This window comes from Etheostoma spectabile, chromosome 16, assembly GCF_008692095.1.
Source record: "Etheostoma spectabile isolate EspeVRDwgs_2016 chromosome 16, UIUC_Espe_1.0, whole genome shotgun sequence".
In the NCBI taxonomy this organism is placed as follows: domain Eukaryota; kingdom Metazoa; phylum Chordata; class Actinopteri; order Perciformes; family Percidae; genus Etheostoma; species Etheostoma spectabile.
This window is the reverse complement of record NC_045748.1, coordinates 2,264,089-2,281,554: the sequence shown is the minus strand read 5'-3', so window position 1 is coordinate 2,281,554 and position 17,466 is coordinate 2,264,089. Positions and strand designations below refer to the sequence as shown.

At 38.9% G+C, this 17,466-nt stretch overlaps 1 long non-coding RNA gene across 1 annotated transcript in view; it reads left to right on the top strand.

Annotated features, from left to right (window-relative positions):
- Positions 1–16,659, top strand: part of LOC116704205 (uncharacterized) — a 17,026-nt gene extending 367 nt beyond the window's left edge. Inside the window, exons 2-4 of the long non-coding RNA XR_004335619.1 lie at positions 2,543–2,548; positions 3,480–3,484; positions 16,536–16,659. This is a non-coding gene — a long non-coding RNA (uncharacterized LOC116704205). The remainder of the gene's footprint in view (positions 1–2,542; positions 2,549–3,479; positions 3,485–16,535) is intronic.
- The last annotated feature ends 807 nt before the right edge of the window (positions 16,660–17,466 follow it).

Genomic DNA, 17,466 nt, shown 5'->3' with positions numbered 1-17,466 from the left:
GGGGGGGGGGGCAAGTCCCGGGATGAATACTGGACCTGACAGCCACTACCTTGTCAACAAAGAAGCTAAGGAACTTGTTACAATCATCTGTGCAGAAACATGGTGATGTAAAGAGCGTCAGTGAAACAATGTAATCCATAGTGTCAAACAAAATATTTTTGAAAAAGAATCTTTTGAAGAAGCAATTAGGTTAGCAAAGTAAGCACTTGGATGACACTTCAGTCTTAGACTACAGACAGCACATGTCATCCAGGGAAAAATGTCGGAAATAGCCCTGGTTCTTACCTTTAAAAGGTGCCGCTTTCTCCAACAACTCATTAAAAGACTCACATTACAAGCTCTACATCGTTGACAGTATTAATATCACAGCAAAAGTGCTCTGTAAACTGATCCGCCTTATTCTGAGTAATGATCGCAGTGTTCTTTTAAGACGTAAAGTGTCAGCATTTACAGAGGGATCAAAGAAAATACATATATTCAGTGATCAGTAGGTCCTCACAACGGATATGATCAATATCTAGAACCTGAGAAAAACAAGGTCCAACGTATGACCACTTATGTGAGTGGAACGTAGCAGTAATAAAAAATACATTAATAATACTCTTGATTTTCATCTGCAATGGTGGTAAATTTGACCCCTTTAAACAATGTCTATATCTAAAATATGGGTTTCTTTTTAACCAAATTACCACAAAAAAATGGATTGGATTCCATACAACGCTCTTTGCAAATACAACTGATCACTTTCATTCCTGATAAACTCATCTGTATATTCCTCTGATCTTAACTCAGTCAAAATAATTCATAATTTCTGCTTTTTTAACTTAAATACTAAGTATTAGTATCTAAATAAATGAGGGTTATTGACCATGAATTCCAAAAGTACTGTAAAACTAGTGGTAGTTAGGTGGTGTCAGTGAAAACTAATTTTTTATTTTTTTTTTAAGTCTGAAAAAGGGACAGAAATGTAAAATTTGTGTCCGTTTTTGACCTGGGAGGACAACACAAGGGTTAACAATAAAGCCAAAAACTCCCATGATTCCACGCAACGTGTCATCCATGTCATCAGAAAGTCTGTTTTTTGACCCCATAGAGATAACTGACTTTTTTTTTTGTTCTTTCTTGATACAAATGCAGCAAGCTGCCTTATACTTTCTAGAACATGTTGATTTCTAATATTCTAACCACACTGGTAAATCTTTTCACTTGTTTAAAGAAAAGACTTAAAAGAGGATTTGATAAGATGAGCAAAACAATTTGACTCAAGGAAACCATGGAGGAGCAGGGCTGAGGTGGAGACACCGAGAGAGAACAGGAGGATACGGTGAGTGTAGCAGAGTGAAAATGGAGGTTATTTGTTGAAGCCCGTCAGTGTGACAACACATGTTCATTGTCAGTTTTTGCCCGTTTTATTTTTTTGCCAACTTTCAGCTTTCTTAATTGTGCTCCTTTTGCAACTGTTGCATTGGCATAAAACCCAAACAGGGATGTCAGTCTTCATGGCTTTCTCTCTGTATTGTGCAGTATGTCTCATGTCATTATTTCTTTAGTCGGTGCAACTGTATAGATTTCAGAGCACGCAAGACACCATGCCTGATGTTGACTTTTAATTACAAGCTGCTTGTGAAGTACAAATAGATTGCGTATGGTAATATGTGGCTTGTTTTGCTGCAGTATTATCACAGATAACTCCTTGTATGGTGAGTCATACTCCATGCCGAGCATGTAAAGCTTCTGTAGAGACGGGAGGAAAAAAAGAGACGGAAGAAGGGAGGGGGCTTTGGGGAGGAAGAATAAAATGTTATCTCACTGATAGGAGCAGAGATGCCTTGTCTGGAGCAAATTACCAGCTGCTACGAGGGGAAGTAGCCTGTGAAGAAGGGCTATGTGACATGAAATCAGTCCAGTGGTTTGTGGCCTGCAGGGAGCCGCGTGGGGACAGGACCGGGCCAGTGAGCGATGAGTGGCAAACAAACAGTTCACTGAGTGACACGCAGTGTACGCAGCATGGACAACCCGGGTTGGAGGTTAAAACAGCAAGAGCAGTGAACTCTCCAGGGTGGCAGGGGAACAAGCAAGACAGAAGAGAGAGGGATTGTGTGTCTGTGTGTGTATTCTAGAGAGAGGGGAAAACAAGGGGAAGCAGACATCGTAGTGAAAAACATTTTTTTTTTTTTAAATTACACAGGGTTTTTCCTGCATAGCCAGCCCCAAAGGAAAATACCCAGCGACAAAATTACAAGAATTGAGAATAAAAATAGCCTGTCCACATGTGTTTAAGGACCACGAGTCACCAAAAAGATGCCTACATGCGATGAGTTGATAAAATTGGTTGTTGGTAAAAAGCTTGTGTGGCAAGTGGATCTTAAAATCCACCTGCCACAGTGGCTGGTGGCCAAAAGTGAACATCATATTTCATATTAAATAACAATGCAGTTTGCATGAAGTGCTGCTCGGCTGTGTAGAAAGCGTGTCCCTCCGGTGCTCTTCAGCTTTGGGATCCAAGTGTACAAGGGTTTGAGGACACTGGGGCACTCAGGAGGGTACAGTTTAAAAAGCCTTTATTATATTTCTTGGCTAAATCATTAAAACTGGTAATGAGGAAACAAGTCTGAATTATCTTTATGACGCATGAACAAAAAAAAAAGGGACCATGGATTTCTACGCTGATGAAGTGCTAGTTAGCGGTTTGTCGTTGCTCACGCTGAGATGCTTGCTGCTTCTGCTCTGCCTCACACACTTGCATTAGAATGTGGCGACGTGTACAGTTGACATCCTCATGACACAACGTGCCAGTTAATGTAAATTTAGCACTGTTGTTATCTTGGACTTCCTTGCCCGTCCGCTGCCGAGGCGCTGTTGTCTAAACCTCTCCGTGCCGCCTTGAAAGGAGTGTCTCACTTTGAACTTGCGCTGTGGGTGTTCTGTAACAAGGTGTCTGTTTTTAGTTTATTACACAATGAAACTCCTATTGTCCAAAATATCTTCACAAATGGCACATTGTGGCGCCAAACAGTTCATTTCTCTTTTTCTCCAGTATTTCTGCCTGGATGTGAGCACACTTGGTCCCCCTTCTGTAGATATGTGAATGTATTTATTATTGGTTCTTTGTTAATTTAGGCTCAGGGTTGTGTAGTGTAAATCCAAGTGTTGACCCTCACACAATTATTTTTGAATTCTTGAATATTCTTCTCTTGTTAATCTGAAGGTTGTTCTTGTAAGCGAAGGTCTGTGTCGCGTGTCCTGCGATTGGCGTTTCTTGGCTCTTCCCTTTTCCCTATTGAATGTTAATGGCCTTTTATTAAACAGAACAGTGCATAAAGATGCATGATGATAATGTCCCGCTAGGGCTGGGCGATATGGAAAAATAAAATATTGCAATATTATAAATACCTCAATCTCGATACCGCAACGATATTGTAGAGTTGACAATTGGTGCTTTCACAAAATATTTACAAAATGAGATTTTAGATACAAAGCATCAGTAATGTGGATATAATGACTAAGTGGGTAAAGGCAAATAATAGAACAGTTCTACAGTCTGGTGAGTTCAGAAAATGACATCACATTACTGTAATGCAGCCTTTAAAACCAGGAAACGACAACACTTATGCCATATTACGATGTGACCGTATCCAAAATCTAAGACGATATCTAGTCCTATATCACGATAATGATATAATATTGATATATTGCCCAGCTCTGTGTCCCGCCCAGTGCTGATTCCCTGGTTTTGTGTTATTATCTACTGTACGGTACACTCTACTGATTCTGAATGTGAGGCAGCTCACAGAGCTCAAAAGGATCCCATATTTATTCTGATTCTAAAATCATTTGCCTTTGTCATTTCATTTTTTACTATCAATTATTACAACGGCTTGTGCAAGTGTCACAGACGTGGGAAACTTATGAATTGTATGCACCCACAGACTGAGCTCCCTCTCAATTAGTTATAATTGTGACTCTGATTGCACAAGGACATTCTTGAAAATAACCTTGAAGAAGTCTTAGGCTCAATTTCATTAGTGGTTCCTTATTTAAACCCTATGGCACTAAACCATTTGAATTATCTGCCAGTGGTGCCAAATGCCTTTTGTCCCTGTTTCAGCCAGCAGAGCGGTGCCAGCCATAGTCCGGATGAGGACAACCAAGGAAAAACCTGACTGTGTTGTTGCCGTTCAGAGTTTCCTCTTTAACCCTCCGAGACTTTGGTCATTTTTACAATTCATTGTGCTGGTGTCTGGTTTTACTTTCTATTAAAGCTTGTAAAACATCAACCCTGTTGTCCACGGACAATCGATAAACATCTTTTTTTTTTCAGGACAAACTGGGCTATTAGAATACATGTGCTGCAGTGAAGTCCCTTGAATGTAAAAAAAGGTTGTGGGACAGTAAAGACATATGAATAAATAAAATGGAACATGAATCTCACAGATACGTATTGATATCACCCACAGCAGTAAAAGCTAAACCAATCTCCTGTCTAAAACACTTCTTATATGTCTTGGGAGTGAAACTGGGAAGAAATAAACATTATAACTTATGCAGTTGACAAAACATCTACATTTTTTTTCAAAAAGAGACCAGACGCTTTTGCCCTCATGACATTCACTTATGACAATAATCCAAATAATAATGTGGGACAAACCTACAATCCACTGGCTGGCAAAACATAAACAAGCTCTCTCGCAAAGCATCATGGGAATTCAAGCATGGAAGCTGGTGGCAGCAATGACCGAAAAATTGATAAATTATGGACATCAAGTGGATAAATCTTGGACGTAAGAGTTTTGGATTTATTGCTCAACGGCTCCAAAAACGGCACAAGTTCCAGGCTGGATAGAAAATCACCTGTAGAGGCTGGACAGACACCAAAGACACCACCGTGACCGCTGGAGCGTCAGCTTTCAGCTGGAAAATAACGGTATGTCTTTGTTATCGTTTTTAAATGATTAAAATATGAATAAGAGATGCAGTTTTTTATCGTGTACGATAATCTCGGTCTCAGAGGGTTAACGTTACATTTGTTCCACAAGAGTGATGATGTAATTCTACCTAAGATTTTACAGTATAAACCAGTATTTATTCTATTGTGTTTGACAGAAGTTATGGACGAAAGTCTCAAGTGATGTCCAATCAGAAATATGGAAGTGATAGACAAGTGAAAGCGATGATGGCTAAACTCAAAAAGACAATGGGCAAACTCAGACATCTGGAAGGATGAACAGCTGGAAAAGACAGAACGTATCGGTGGATGCAAACCACAACAGACGTCAGTCCTCCACAAACAGCACCTCAGACAGATGTAGACACCAGTGAAAAAGGTAACACGGTGCAGTCGTCAATGGATAAAAGGCAGACAGAAATGAACAGTAATATTTGACAAAAAAAAAAAAGAAAGCAGTACAAACACTATGCTGGCACAAATTAAACTCAATAAACTTCAGCACACCAGACTGATTACGTTCACTTTTTTATCTAATTTGCTGTTTGGCCAACACACTCGACCCCACCCGACCCATTTGTAATCCATTTGACTAATGGAATAATCTATTTGCCTGAAACAGCGAACATTCATTGTGTAAAATAGCCTATTGACGCCTGTATTTGGAGGTGAAAACAGACTTTTTATTTTGTAATCATTATAGCCTGTATTTCAGGCTTTAGGCTATGTGTGAAAAAAAGTCTAACGGAAATCATAATAAATGTTAGGTTGTAATGCATTTTCATCCGTAGACTGGAAATTATAAAAGAATGGGACAATAAACAAGCTGTGCCTTTGCGCAATCCTGCAGGACATTTAGCTTGTTGTTAATGTCTGTATGACACCTCGAGTCGCAGCGACAGCACTACAACAATCCTACCTTTCTGTCACATTTGCTCCCATCGCTTAGTTTACATCTGGCGTTCTCGTCGTTGAAGCGTTTTGTGTGGAAAGAATATGCGATTGTTGTACAAAGCCACTGTAGCAATCAACAAATTCCGTTTCATAATACAGTATGGATATGACAAGCAAAGTCAAAATACGTGTCAAGGACTCATGGATCTCGTCTGCTGTCTGAGGCGTGGGGGGGTTTAGAAGACGAGAGCGTTCAACAGGTGTGATATGGAGATTGTGCAGAGATGATGTTGTGCAGCTGCTCTGAATAAATTGGACAGCTGCATGCAGCATCCAGCTCCTCTGGGTGAGGGCAAACTGTCATAAGTGTGACAAGTCACGCTAGCACGGCCAAATATATTAATCATGCTCTGGCCTTTTCCAATTGCCACTTCGCTCATTTGAAAGCCATGATGTCTCTCTCTCTCATGGGTGGGCCAAATTCTCTGGGCAGTTAAAGCAGAGAAAGGGGAGGTAACCTTGCTTCTTATGACCTCATAAGGAGCAAGATTCCAGATCGGCCCATCTGAGCTTTCATTTTCTCAAAGGCAGAGCAGGATACCCAGGACTCGGTTTACACCTATCGCCATTTCTAGCCACTGGGGGACCACAGGCAGGCTGGGGGAACTCATATTAATGTAAAAAAAACTCATAAAGTGAAATTTTCATGCCATTGGACCTTTAACATAAAAACCTTGAAATGAAACAATACATACCCTCGATGTTAAGGCACAGTTTACACCCATACATGATACGACAACTAGCTACACATGAAAACAGCACTGCGCAGCCACAATGTATGTTACAATACCTTCATCAGAATATTAAATAGGACTGTACGGTATGAGGAAAAGTTATTATTGCGATTATTTTTGACTGATATTGCAATTGCAATAATATGATCATTTGCATCATTTTTGTCATTTTCATTGAAAATATTAAAACTAAAATGATCATATTGTGGTTTTTGGGATGATTTAGTCTGTTGAAAAATGTGTAGGCCCGGACGTCACTGCAACAGTACAATTCAGGTTGACGCATATTTTGCCCTGTGATATATAGAAGTATATAGTATTATTATTAATGATAAAAATGGCGATTAATTGTGCTGCCCAAAGTATGAAAACAGCACTGCACAGCGGTTTCAGTTTTTCAGAAACATTTACTTCATACATTTAGTATAGGTATAAATAATGTCTCTATGTGAACAATGTAACGTTTGCTGTATAGTTAGCTACATACTAAACAACGTGGTTGAAGAACTGCATAGTATTGGCAATGATGGTTAGTTTTTGCTCTACTCTGCTGTACTCTGGTGTCCGACGTAAAGCGCCGTCTCATGTCCAGTCTTAGGTTCAAAGACATGACAGTTAACGGCAATTCATGCCGTATCCTTTTTTCAGAAGTAAAATATTAGCGCTAAAAAAAGGAAATTATTTAACGTTACATTCATTTTTTTTGTATTGTTCATGGTTGTTATAAACCACAATACAGTTTCAGTCTGTCTTGAGTTTTCTTTTAAGGTTTTGGTTTTACAGTTTACTAAAATATTTGTATTTTCTATTTATTTACCACAGGCTAACGTTTACTTTCATGACCACGCTGCACAGCTGCAAAGCATATTACAATAACGTTAGCTTCATCGGAATATGAAAAGAGCACCGCACAGCCCCAGACATATTAAATAGCTTAGGCTTACCTTCATGTGGGCTAACGTTAGCTAGTTAGCTAACAGGCTAGGCTCCGCAATCTCAAAACAATTCCAGTGTGTGTTGGAATTTGTGAGCTTGGAAGAAATCCTATTGAGCATCTCTTCAAGCTCCGGAATCCACTTTCCAATGCTTTTGGTTGCTCATCCGTGAATTTCTGCCACAAGTGCAGTGTCCAAGTCTGAATCTTTAGCATCTTCCTCTAGTTTGTGGCTCTGCGTGTCCGTGTTGTCGTCCACGCTAACGTTAGCGCAGCTAGCCGAACCAGTGCTGTAGCTAGCTAGCTAGCGTTAACATTACACCTGCGGCCCTGCAGCTACAGTCTAGTCTGCGGCCTCACTGGTGGCATATTTCGAAATTGAATGTTATTTTTACACATTTTGTTCCCTCAGCCAACTGCTCCCTTTGTTATTTTGGATTCACTGTTGTTTTAGTCAGTCATAAATGTATTAAATAACTGTGGTGACACAAATGTCATTCCGATAAGTTTCCGGTTTCCGCCCTCACTTGACCTTTCCAAAGATCCTTAAACCGTCTCTGACCTTTCTACTCACTACATTACATCAGGGGCTCATAGGAGAAATATATGAATGTGCAATTGGGGCAATCCTAAATGTTTTGAGCTGCATCCAAAAAATAACTGCTTGCATAAAAATAAAAAACAAAGACAAAATTATTATTTTTTATTCCTGCAGTAAATTGTCAGTAACAGTTCAACTGAAAGTGTATACGAATTATGGAGAGAAGTGTGTTTTTTTACTCGTGTGTAAAGCCTTCTTATTGGAAAACCAGAAAGAAGTCGCACCTATATTTAATTATCCTATCGTATTGTTACAAAATGATTAGGCCTTGTTAGGAAGTGTTGATACTACGGCCCAATTTCTTTATGCCTTAAATTTGCTATTGGTGTGCTACAAAAACTTAGATATTTTGTCTTCATCTTAACAGTATGTGTAAGAAAGAAATTTATATTTGGTTGAAAAGCAATAACGGTCTACTATGTTCTGGTGTGTCCGGGTCAGTAGCCTATGGCAGGCTAATTATTGTCTTGGATAGTTCATTTACAATGAATTGAATCTCTATACAGCTCAATAAATTGTCATTGATGCAGTTAGGTGTGTGTGGTGGTTAACTTTGGCTGAAAACTTCACTCTGGAAATTTGTCAGCACCCCCAATTCAAAATTTGTTCCCGCGGCTCTGTAAACCACAATATAGTTTCAGTCTGGCTTGAGTTTTCCTTTAAGGTTTTGGTTTTACAGTTTACTAAAATATTTGTATTTTCTAATTATTTTAGTTTGTGTTTACCATAGGCTAACGTTTACTTTAATAACCAGGCTGCACAGCCGCAGTGCATATTACAATAACGTTAGCTTCATCAGAAGATGAAAAGAGCACCGCACAGCCCCAGAACATATTAAATAGCTTGGGCTTCCCTTCATGTGGGCTAACGTTAGCTAGTTAGCTAACAGGCTAGGCTCCGCAATCTCAAAACAATTCCAGTGTGTGTTGGAATTTGGGAGCTAGGAAGAAATCATATTGAGCATCTCTTCAAGCTCCGGAATCCACTTTCTAACGCTTTGGGTTGTTTATCCGTGAATTTCTGCCACAAGTGCAGTGTCCAAGTCTGATTTTTTGGCATCTTCCTCTAGTTTGTGGCTCTGCGTGTCCGTGTTATCGTCCACGCTAACGTTAGCGCAGCTGTCGCTAGCTAGCTAGCGTTAACATCACACCTGCGGCCCTGCAGCTACAGTCCTGTCTGCGGCCTCACTGGTGGCATGTTTCAAAAATGAATGTTATTTTTACACATTTTGTTCCCTCAGCCAACTGCTTCATTTGTCATTTTGGATTCACTTTTGTTTTAGTCAGTCATAAATGTATTAAATAACAGTGGTGACACAAATGTCATTCCCGATAAGTTTCCGGTTTTCGCCCTCACTTGACCTTTCCAAAGATCCTTAAACCGTCTCTGACCTTTCCACTCACTGGGAGAAATATATGAATGTGCAATTGGGGCAATCCTAAATGTTATTCCAGTTGCATCCAGGCATTTGCCCCCCCCCCCTTTTTAAGTTATCTTTTTATTTAATAATTTCTCTGAACGCAGAATTCTTTTCAACCACTCTAGAAATGTTTCTTGGATGCTTCTTCAGCCATAGCTTCCACTCATACGAGACTGGATCTCCTGAACGTCGACCCGCACTGGCCCAGACTGGAATGGACCTGGTCAGAATTGGTTTAAATGATTATGATGCCCAAATTACAGGCTTTGTCTTCTGCAACCACACTGGAAATGCAAAGCAATCTTACAAATGTAGCTCAGTATAAATTCTTTCAGGAAGACTTAACTTTTAATTGAGGCACTATAAATTAATTCAGCTGTTATCTAAAGAAATGTACATTTTATCATGCTGTGCATAACTGTCGCATATCTGCAAACATGTCTCTCCTGATTGAAATGGGGTTCTGTCACCACCGATATGCCAAGTTTGTTATGGTTATTATTAGGATTAGTTACCTCGACTTAAGTATTCTGATTGTATAGAAACAGCAGCCAGTCCTCCTCACTGTTCTATTGTGTTATTGTTATAATTAAATTGACACATTTTCCAGGTTTACTGCTGTAATTACTGAGCATGTGTGAAAATACTCACTCAACCCCACTGGTTGTGTAGGTAGTGGTACATAGGGTGTGTGCTTATCTGTTGGGTAGGTCCATTCAAAAAACTTATATTTTTTTTCATGGTGCAAAAATTATAGGCTAAACACTCCTTTTCATAACGTGCTTTTTTAAAATTTTAACAACGACGAGGTTTTTGTGTCACCATAGTCAGCGTTAGCTGCGGAACTGAACAGGCTTATTGTGCATCACTGTGGGGAAGAAAAAGTCAGTCATGGTAAAAGTAGTAATGATGGTTATATTTCAGTTCTCCACAAAGCCTCTTTACTTTGAAGAGACAGGGTGCCATTTATGCCAAGTGTCACTATAAATGGAGCTTGTCACTTACAATACTATTGCTTTTTAAGTGTTTACTGGGGTTTATTGGCTTAAAAAGACTCTGCAAAGGGCTTACCTGCTGACATAGTTAAACCAGTGTGAATTCAGTCAGTCTCCATTTAATTTCTTTCAAAAAGATATTTTGCAAACACAAGGGGAAGTGCAACCTGAAGGCTACACTTTCCCACCGTGCACATCCATTCCTTAAACAGTTTGAAAATAAACTTTGGGGATTCATTTCTATGCCAGCGAGCGCCTTCATTCTCTCAAAACAGCCTCATTTTTTCAAAGGGGTTCGGATCAAAAACGTTTCATTGATTTTGAAAGTATTTGTGTATGGGAAACACTCAAAATGAGCAAAGAGGAATACCAATCAGTTTAAGAACCCACGTTAGTAGAGTGCGATGGATGGTTGTGAACACCTTTTGTTCCCCTGTCTGAAACACAATGTAATGTAAAGATCCTGTAGGTAAGATAAATGGAAACACTGGAGGCTGGGCAAGATAAAAATCCTTCATGTTTATTTATTAAAACAAAAAATTCATTGCATACAGTGCAGCCCAGTTAGGCTTTAGACTATGATTTACATAGGAAAAATAGATGATCCGTTTGAAGAGGCAGTGAAAGACCAAAGAGATTTACAAATACATCAGGCAGAAAAGCTTATTTCCTTGTATATGAGTTTGTTAAATGTTGCATTTTTATAAGAAACTATGGAAACACAGATTCAGGGATTGCATACGTATAGTATTTATCCAACAGCTGTCTCAGAGTTATCATTTTATGTTACACACAAGTACACGAAACATTAAAAAAAACAAATAAACTGCAGTTGTCTTCCAATCAAAAAAAATGTACAAATAAACCTAAATGTAATATTAAAAACTATAACTACTCAGCAGGGCTGGGTCACATAGAGAAAATCAAATATCACAATATTCTTGACCAAATACCTTGATGTTGATATTGTATGGTTGACTGTCGGTGCTTTAACAAAATGTTATTTACACAATGACATTTTTGCTAAATATTCTCCAGAAATGATTTAATGACTTGGTGGGTAAAGGTTAATAACAGAACAGCTAGAACAGTCGGGTAAGTTCAGAAGATGACATCACTTCACTGTAATGCAGCCTGTAAAACCAGGAAAAGACACCACTTACCCTTTTACCATATTACAACATATCCAAAATCTAAGATGATATCTAGTCTCAAATCACGACATCGATACAACATCGATATATATTGCCCGGCCCTACTACTAAGCCAATATTTAGAAACCATAATTCTGCATCTAAACATAAACAAAAGCAGCTCCTAATAAGAAAACTTGCCTGATGAACTGATTTTTTTTTTTTTACGTTTGTCCATCTTGATGAGCTCTTTTGTTTCATTATATTGTTGTCCTTGTAAACATTAGAGTAAAGCTCCATAAATATAGCACACACAAAAATATGCTTGATTTTCATAGTATACATCTGTATATTTCCTATGTTTTTAATAACATAAATCTATATATTTTCCTCATTCCCCCTTTAGTAAAAAAATGCGTCCACCTTTCCATGCACGATAAAGTCCGCTGCTAAAAGGTTTTCCCTACTATTATGTCAGTTCATTAAAAGAGAGGCATTTGATAGCAGTCAAACACATTTGTCAAGAGCAAAAACCTCCAAAGTGCATGGTGAGAAGTCGTGTTTTGTTCCGAGTTCATTCTGAAGGACACGGTAAGACGACTCGCTATGATAAGGTCATCAATTCAGAGGGATCGTGCTTTGTAGTCAATGTGAGAATAAGAAACACTTACTGCAAGGTTATTGCCTTTAGGATAACAAGAACACAGTTGTTTTTCAAAAACCAAGTCTCATGGGCAAATGCCTAATTAGAGTGAAATAGGGGTTAAGAAAGATTCTGCTGTGCTTTAAAAGCAGTACAACAGAAGAAAAGTCATTCTCTCCCCCGATGCTATTATTCCACCGTCTGCTGGGAGGCATTCGCTGAAGTAATTAACTTCGCTGACAGACCGAATGCTGGATGTGCAGATAGACTGATTGAAAAACTCCCATTTAGGTTTCAATCTTTAAATTATCCACGTCCGACCACATTTCCACAGCAATATTGCTGATAATCGCACTAATTTTACACTTGGCGGGAGATAATGGTCACGGCTTATCCTCAGCAACAAGCACTAATTGCCAGCCTTGTTCTTTCTGTCATGCAAAATGAAATACCTGCTGTAGTCTTAAAGGTGGGGGGGGGGGAATAAACACGAAAATAATTACTGTACGTCTGTGAGGTTAAATGAAACAAACGCCTTCGTCACAGCGGAACCCAATTTGGAAAAGGGCATCTAGAACATGATCATGTTTGACTTTCATTTACAGTTTCTATGTTGTTGTGAAAAAAATTCCTTTTCAATTGATTTGGTTGTTTCATTCAACTAAGAGTCCAAAAACTAAATCCTTAAAGATATAGAACTAAAAAAAAAAGAAATCCTAATGCAGGGTTTTCATTGGGTCATAAAGTTTTTAAAAGTCTAACATTTCTAAATCTAAATGTTAGGCCTGAAAAAGTCTTACATTTCGCTAAAGTATTGTGTTCTATGTCTTAAATTAACCAGAGGTGTCAAGTAAACCTTACTTCTGTAGACATTATCTGTACTTTACTGGAGTAATTATTTTACTTTAGACTTTTTACTTCTACTCCTTACATTTTTGCGCAATCATCTGTACTTTCTACATTTTAGAAATAGCCTTCTTACTCCTATTTCTGTTTGGGTTGTTTTCATTGCGGCTTGTCAGTTAAAAAAAAAACACAAACTAAAAGCTTTCCCAATAAATGGCACTGTTCGGACAGAGTGAATCCTCCCAGATCCCTGCAGCTAAGCTTGGATTCCAATAGAGGCGACTGATAGCATGCCTCTGAAGTTTCACTTTTTGCACCATTACAATACTTTTAGGCAACTAGTCATATCATATCATATCATATCCGCTCCATGAAACACATGTTGATGTTCTATAGTACACATATGGCTGTGTAATGTATTTGCAACGTACTAAAATGCGTTCATTTTCAATGGGCATAAATGCGGCTGAAACAGGTGCATCCAAAACTTGTCATCATTAACATTTTTATATAACATAATAGTCATTATGGCCTTTAGTTTGTTTTTGTTTTTTTGCGGGGGGGGGGGGTGTAGTGCCCTATAGGCTTCTGTGGCGTGGTCCTCAATGGAATTCTTTTCCCTTACATTACTTTTATACTTTAAGTAGTTTTGAAACCAGTAAGTATACATTCTTACTTGAGTAAAAAGCTTGAGTTGATACTTCAACTTCCACAGAAGTCTTTTTAACCCCTAGTATCTATAATTCTACCTCAGTAATGAAAGTAAATACTTCTGACACCTCTGGTCTTATTTAATTTTAAACAGGTCTTAATTGTCCTAAGGCCGTCATGTAACACTGCCTCTAATGCTCACTGAAATGCTCCCGCTCCATGGTGTTGTAGTCCTTTCTTTCGCTAGTCCAAATAGAATTTGCTGTATTATGACTACAACTGAGACCAACATGCAACTTATATTGCAGCCAATCGACTTTGGTGTCATTGCCACAAGTCTTTTTTGGATTGTACCACAGACATAAAACAGATTTTATTCTTCTGCTACAGGGAAGTGCAAATTTATCGAAACTGGGCTTAAAAAAAGTGATATTAGGGCTTTTAAAGCCTGTTAAGTCTGTGTCCACGACGTTCCACTTCAGGGATTGCCGACGGAAATTCCGCCGGATGCCACTCTTTTAGGTGTTGGCATGCTACTGTAAACTCCGGTGGATTTCTGAGAACTATAGTTAACTGTTCCTCAGATCTCTGCAGGGTAAATCCAGACCGCTAGCTAGACTGTCTGTCCAATCTGAGTTTTCTGTTGCACGACTAAAACAACTTTTGAATGTACAAGTCCCCCCAAAACAAGCTCCTTCCCGAGGCTGTTTTGGAGCTTAGCGCCGTCCAAGACAATTGTGATTGGTTTTGGAGAAATGCCAATAAACCAGAGCACGTTTTTCTCCCATCCGGGAATGTCGTGTGGACTAGCCAGACCCTCTTAACAACGAATTTGAATCCTACAACTTCTTGTGCAAAAAAGCAATGAAACTAAAAAGTGAGAAAGACCCAACTGCTGTGAAGGGTCTCCAGCAAACGGCCATCAGCCAGTTGTTCCGAGAGTCTCGTAAGCGACCTCCGTGTGAGATCAGAGCCAACACTAAGACCAAAGGTTCTCTGGGTCCTCCACACGGGGACTAGACATCTGTCCTTTAATGCAAGTGAGGAATTCTGGGAAATGTTTTAGAAGATTTTTTGGACTCTGACATCTGACCTTGTTGTTTCTTTTTTTGTGTTGTGACATACAGTAGACCTACATCTTAAATTGCATTGATAATGGTCTTAAAAAGTCTTAAATTAGTGAAACCTGCAGACACCTTGTAATATTTGATGCAGTGAAACCAGTGAATGTTTGGCTTTTCTACTTGTTAAATAACTTAACCAACTCACTATTATATTTCTGTCACTGATTAATTTCTGTCGAAAACATTGCGGCTACGCTGGTTGAAACCTGGATTTCAGGATGACACTTTTTTGTGTTTTAACTTGAAGAATGCATCAGAGTTGTAAACTCATCTGACGTGCATGTCACACCAAAGCCTCCACGAAAGACAAATGTACAGAACTTTTAATTGAGTGGGTGCTTTGGCTTCAAGGTAAAACATCTGAATTACCATGTTCAGTTTCTTGGCAGAAATCGTGCTTTGAGGTGCGCACGAGTGAATGCACTTCAGAGCAAATTTCTTCCTAGACGTTTTAGATTTAGGGATGACTTTTCTTAAAGGAGACTGTTATGCTCATTTTCAGGTTCACACTTGGATTTTGGTTTTATAGAACATGTGCACATGCTTTAATATTTTAAAAACAATTTTTTTCTCATACTGCCTGTCTGAATATACCTGTATTCACCCTCTGTCTGAAACGCTCTGTCTCTTTAAGACGCCGTCCTGAAAAGCCCAGTGTGCTCTGATTGGTGGGGGATGCCATCGGTTTTGCTACGGTTTCCTGGTTGAACGGTGTGCATCATGCTTTGAGTTATGTTTTCTCTTGTTTGGGGGGGGGGGGTCACGGGTGATACATAATCAGCAGAGACGTGTCTGTTAACGTGTGGTAATAAAAAGGTAGAGTGCGTGCTCCGTTTCCGTTTTGTCGGTGATGGTCGTGGCCCTGTTGCACACCATTGTTCAAACAGGAAACGGTAGTAAAACAGTGCACACTGTTATTAGATTGAACATGCTCCTGAATGTCCTCTTTTGATATTACTTATGTTGCTATTAACTCTCTAATTAATGGCCTTTCATAGTAAGTTTGGGAGCCATTCAAACTGCCTTCACATTTCACTAGGATTCACAGGAAACAACGCACCACAGTTTAGCTTCATTTGCTTCCATCAAAGTGGAGGGGTTACCTCCCTAGAGGCGACACAAATAGATTTATGGGATGTTTTATTCCATGTTATTCACTTTTTAAACAAAAAAAAAGGCTTTTGGCCTATGATAAGCGGCGTCTCCTTTCTTTTCTCTTCTGCTGCTTCCTTTCACAACGACAACAGTGGCACCATCCTGTGTATGTGTATCCATGAGTTTATTTATATATTATATGGATTCCATTGGATTTATTGTTGTATTTAATCTTAATTTCTACTGTCTGCAAGCCAAATTGCCCGTCTGGGCCATTAAATCTCTTCTCTACTCTGTCACGGCTCTATTGAGTTCTAATGCAAACCAAACATTTCCAGCTGCTGCTACTTCACATTAAAAGCATTCGATTGGAAACATGGAGAGGCTTTTTCACTGTGAAGCAGTCACAGGTGACACAATGTATTTGTGTTTGTGTGTAAAAATGCAACTACAAAACAAGGCAACTCTTCTGTTGTATTTCTGACAAAGCAGCTGCCCAAGGAGTGTTAAAAGTACTGCAGTATTAAACTGCACTTGTCATTACCACAGTAATCTTATAGATCACAACTTTAAAAGTCATATGTACCTTTCAAGCAGACTGACCTCTTAATGAAACTCCATGCAGTAAGTGGTACGTGAAGTTAATAAACATGTAACTAATTCTCACTTCAAACCATCAGCACTTGAAACATTAATGTTAAAGGCCAATGAACACAACATAGATCACAAACCATACATAGCGTTGTGGCCCCAGACTTATGCACTCTCTCTCTTTCTCTGATATCAAGTTACCATTGTATTACTTTTTTGTATAAAAGGCTTAAAAAGGTATTACAGGATGAAATAAAATATATTTACTGAAAAATATCACTTCAAATGCAATCAGTCACTGGTGGGTTGACAGCAACAGATTGAGCTGAGAAGAAAGCCTGAATGTCAGTGAATACGCAGCTGATGAATTCACACAATGTACACATACATTTTATATAAAAAAAAATAAAAAATATCTACTTGTCAGTGTGAATGGCAACTTTGTTGTTTGAATGCCACAAGTGTTCGCCTTTGAAATGAGCTGTTGAAGTGGTATCTGTCCAAGGGCCACAGTTGTTATGGCTTTCTTTGTTGCAAAAATCTACTCCACTTCCACTCACAAGAAATATGTTTGTCCCACCCCTTCGCTGATGTCAAAGTTGAATGAAATGGCGGATGATTAAAAATGATGACATGTTACATTAGTGCCGATCATTTTCCTCGAGACGAGTCTGGTGTCTGGTGCTGCAGTACTGATACCATTAGTTTAATTGGAAGCTGGTTAAGATGTAAGACAAGTATTTTATCAGTCAACGCAGTCAGCTGTCCACTCAGTGTCAAAAAGCAGAATAAAGCTGTAT